Source organism: Aquarana catesbeiana, linkage group LG01 (assembly GCF_042186555.1).
Source record: "Aquarana catesbeiana isolate 2022-GZ linkage group LG01, ASM4218655v1, whole genome shotgun sequence".
NCBI lineage: Eukaryota > Metazoa > Chordata > Amphibia > Anura > Ranidae > Aquarana > Aquarana catesbeiana.
Window position 1 is genome coordinate 16324543 of NC_133324.1, and position 5348 is coordinate 16329890.

A 5348-nucleotide genomic window follows, 5' to 3' on the forward strand; every position below is an offset into this window, starting at 1 on the left:
ATTTGACTCGAACATCGGGCCCATCACTACCTGGCAACCTCACCAATACCCCCTTTCCTCTCTCTGATCACAAACTCATCAGTTTAACAGTATCCTTGCCTCCAACCACCTATCCCACCAAGCAGCAAACGATTACTTGTAGAAACCTTACCCACTTTAACCCTTCTCTTCTCTATTTTGCTATGACCACCTCTATGACATAATCTATCCTCTGTCCTTTCCTGACCTGGTCAACTCTGTCTCAAACAGTCTCACTCTCATTATGACTGGATGCACTTGCATCTCTAACTACACGCAGAATCGGGCCCTGACCATTACATCCCTGGCTAACTGACAACACTAGAAATCCTAAGAGACATTGCCGTGCTCTTGAATGACTGTGGCGTAAAACCAAATGCCTGCAGGACTTCACTCTATATAAATCTGCCCTTCTAAAATGCAATTCCTGCCTCCATGCTGCCAACCAAGCCTACTTTGTCTCTCTTATTAATACCTCGTCATCTAGTTCCCACGGGCTCTTCTCAACCTTTAACTCTCTGCTTCACCCCCCACCCCCTCTACCCGCTAACTCACTCACTGCCCAAGAGAGTGCCAAACACTTTAAAGACAAGATTGATGCAATACGCGAGGACACCTCTACTGTACGTCTTCCCCACCCAACATACCTTGCCTAACAGTACAATCAACACTCTCCTCTTTTGAACTGGCTACTACTCAAGAGGTTACAAAACTTCTCAGATGCCCACCTAACCAATTGTCCCCTGGATCCTGTTCCCTCACAATTACTATGGTCACCCTCTTCTTCTATCCAATGCTCCCTCACCCACATCTTCAATCTCTCCCTCTCTAGTGGCACCTTCCCCTCCCCTCTAAAACATGAGCAGATCACTCCCATACTTAAAAAGCCCTCACTGGACCCCACCAACCTGAACAACTTAAAACCCATCTCATTGCTTCCATTCACTTCTAAACTTCTAGAACGCTTAGTCTACAACTGTTTTAGCTCCTACCTCAGTGAAAATAACCTTCTTGACCCCTTACAGTCTGGCTTTAGCTTGCAGCACTCCACAGAAACTGCCTTACTAAAACTCACTAACAATTTACTAACTGCTAAAACCAATGGCCACTACTCCATACTCCTACTACTTAACCTCTCTGTGGCCTTTGATATTGTTGACCACCCGCTCCTTCTCAATAAACTCTGTTCCCCTGGCCTCAAAGATTCTGCTCTATCCTGGTTCTCCTCCTACCTATCACAGCGCTCCTTGAGTGTTACCTACAACTCTGTCTCCTCATCTCTTTTGCCCCTTTCTGTGGGGGTCTCACAAGGCTCTGTACTTTGACCCCTTCTCTACTCTATCTCCTCCCTTGGTCACTTGATAACCGCCCACGGCTTCCAATACCACTTATACATGCGATGACACCCAAATCTATCTGTCTACTCCTCACCTCACTCCTTCAGTCTCCTCTCGCATTACTAACTTACTAACTGACATATCAGCATGGATATCACACCTCTTCCTTAAACGCAATCTCTCTAAAACAGAGATGGTAATATTACCCCCTTCCGTGCTCCCCTTCGTGACTTTTTCATCAAATGCAATAATGCAACCATCAATCCCTCCTCTCATGCCAGGGTACTAGCTATAATCCTGGACTCTGACCTGTCCTTTCAGCCCCAAATCCAATCGCTGTCAAAAGCTTGTAGATTTCACCTCCGTAACATCTCTAAAATATGCCCCCTTCATTTACTCCCTTGTTATCTCTTGCCTTGACTATTATTGGCCTCCCTTCCATAGGCTATCCCCTCTTCAGTCTACCATAAGTGCTGCATCTACTTTACCAACCACTCAGTGTCTGCCACCCCTCTCCACCAATCCCTACACTGGCTTACGATTGCCCTGCAAAATAAATTCAAAACACTAACCACAAGATACAAAGCCATCCACAACTCTGCCTCGAGCTACAGCACTAATCTTGTCTCCAAATATCACCCAAACTGTCCTCTCCACTCCTCTCAATACCTCCTGATCTCAAACTACCTTGTCTCCTCCTCCCATGCTCATCTCTGTGATTTCTCCAGAGTCTCGCCCATCCTCTGGAACTTTCTACCTCAGTCTGTCCAGCTATCCTCTACTCTTGCTGCTTTCAGGCAATCCATGAAAACTCATCTCTTCAGGGAAGCCTATCACACCTCCAACTAATCTTTTACCATCAGCTCATTCCCCACAGTTACAACCTTCTGTACCACCTGCCCCACCCTATTAGATTGTAAGCTCTTCTGAGCAGGGCCCTCGTAATCCTCTTGTATTTTATTGTATTGTAACTGTATTGTCACCCTTTTATATTGTAAAGCACTGCGTAAACTGTTGCTGCTATATAAATCCTGTATAATAAAAAATAATAATAATATAAAAAATAACACAAATAAGTACATAATTAAAGTTAAGCTGACAATAAAATATACAGGAAGATACTGCAATAAGATATGTCAACCACTCAGCTATCACCTGGTAGATAAATATCTAACAAATCACACTTACCCGTGGCAAATAATTTTTTTAATCCGGCTGAAATCAGTAAAACTCCGAGGTAATGTAAAGAGATGAGCAGAGATCAATCCTCCAATAATGATATCTCCTGGCCGGTAATATTCATACTCAAATTGAGACTGGAGCTCAGTGAGTTTACATTGTGATGGTGATTTTTGCCTCCTGTCCGCATTGAATGACGTTGGGACCAGTATAAGCAGATAACAGGCAGTGATGAGCTGTACAGAGGAGGCCATACTGAAGACACAACCTTCACACCGACAGATCTAAAGATTCCCATCAGAGAAGTGCTCAGGATTACAGCAATATCTAGCAGTTTATATACTTTATTGGAGAAATATTTAGATCCCTTCAGTGTTCTCTGAAAAAAAAAAAAAAAAAAAAAAAAATATATATATATATATATATATATATATATACACAAAACTATTAAAAACTATTAAAAATGTTATTGTTCAGTTTATACAATTTCTATTTTTTTATTAACCATAAACTTTGAAATAACCATGACTATGTACTGTATATTTGTGAACTTGTTCTTGTTCCAGATGCTACACATATTCAAGGTTACTGTCAGGTCAATTGTGTTTAAGCCATAAAACTTACGCTCATTTTACCCATATATAAAAACTTGGAGCACCACTCAAAGCAATACATAAATTCCCCCTGTGGTTCAAAGCACAGACCAGGTGCCGGCGCTCAAACAAGCTCATTCAAGCTAGCTGGAACAGACTACCCTTCAGAACCCTTCAGAACCCAGCCACCATAGAGAGGTAATGATATGGCTTCAGCTTGAACTCCTCAAACACTAACAGGAAAAAATGAGGAGACTCTTGCCTTAGCAGTTTAATGACCTAGTCCCTTTAAGTAGTAGGACAAAGTCAACAGCAGAAGAAAGCCTCTTCTAAAGATGGTGCACAATAAATCCCGCAAACAGTTTGCTGAAGACAAGCAGACTAAGGACATGGATTGCTAGAACCATGTCCTGTGGTCTGATGAAACCAAAAACTTATTTGGTTCAGATGGTGTCAAGCGTGTGTTGCGGAAACCAGGTGAGGAGTACAAAGACAAGTGTGTTTTGCTTACAGTCAAGCATGATGGTGGGAGTGTCATGGCTTGGGGCTGCATGAGTGCTGCCGGCACTTGGGAGCTACAGTTCATTGAGGGAACCATGAATGGCAACATGTACTGTGACATACTGAAGCAGAGCATGATCCCCTCCCTTCGAAGACAGGGCTGCAGGGCAGTATTCTAACATAACGACCCCAAACACACCTTCAAGACAACCACTGTCTTGCTAAAGAAGCTGAGGGTAAAGGTGATGGACTGGCCAAGCATGTCTCCAGACCTAAACCCTATTGAGCATCTGTGGGGCATCCTCAAATGGAAGGTGGAGGAGCGCAAGGTCTCTAACATCAACCAGGTCTGTGATGTCATCATGGAGGAGGGGAAGAGGGCTCCAGTGGCAACCAGTGAAGCTCCAGTGAACTCCATGCTCAAGAGGGTTAAGGCAGTGCTGGAAAATAATGGTGGCCACACAAAATATTGACACTTTGGGCCCAATTTGAACATTTTCACTTAGGGGTGTACTCACTTTTGTTACCAGCGGTTTAGACATCAATGGCTGTGTGTTGAGTTATTTTGAGGGGACAGCAAATTTACACTGTTATACAAGCTGTACACTCACTACTTTACATTGTAGCAAAGTGTCATTTCTTCAGTGTTGTCACATGAACAGATAGAAGAAAATATTTACAAAAAAGTGACACATTTTATGGCATTTAGTGAGAAGCATGATGAGTTTTTTAACCACTTCAGCCCCGGAAGATTTGGCTGCTGAATAACCGGGCCATTTTTTGCGATTCGGCACTGCGTCGCTTTAACTGTGCGGTCGTGCCACCCAAACAAAATTGACGTCCTTTTTTTCCCACAAATAGAGCTTTCTTTTGGTAGTATTTGATCATCTCCCAGCGGTTTTTATTTTTGCGCTATAAAACAAAAAAAGAGCGACAATTTTGAAGAAAACACAATATTTTGTACTTTTTGCTATAATAAATATCCCCATTTTTTTTTAAAAAAAAGCAAATTTCTTTCTCAGTTTAGGCCGATATGTATTCTACATATTTTTGGTAAAAAAAAAAAAATTGCAATAAGCGTATATTGATTGGTTTGCGCAAAAGCGTCTACAAAATAGGGGCTAGATTTATAGCATTTTTATTATTATTATTTTTTTTTACTAGTAACGGCGGTGATCTGTGATTTTTATCGTGACTGCGACATTATGGCAGACACATCGGACACTTTTGACACTATTTTGGGACCATTGTCATTTATATAACGATCAGGGCAATAAAAATGCACTGATTACTGTGAAAAGTCACTGGCAGGGAAGGGGTTAACACCAGGGGGCGATCAAGGGGTTAACTGTGTTCCCTAAGTGTGTTCTAACTGAAGGGGGAGGGGACTGACCTAGAAGAAATTACATATCATGGTTCCTAGTTATTAGGAACTCACGATCTGTTACTCCTCACAGAACAAAACAGGGATGTGTGTGTGTTTACACACACACATCCCTGTTCTGCCTCTCGTGCCCGCAATCACTCGTGGCTGTCAGCCATGAGCATCGGCACCCCCGCAGCGCGCGCCTGCTATCCCACGAGCCGACGTATAGCTACAACGGATCACGGGATCGTGCCGACCTGCCGCAGTAAAAAGGACGGTGGCTGGTCGGCAAGCAGTTACGTTTCAATTTTTGCCACATAATTTTAGAAAATGAAAAAAGTAAATAAAATGTAA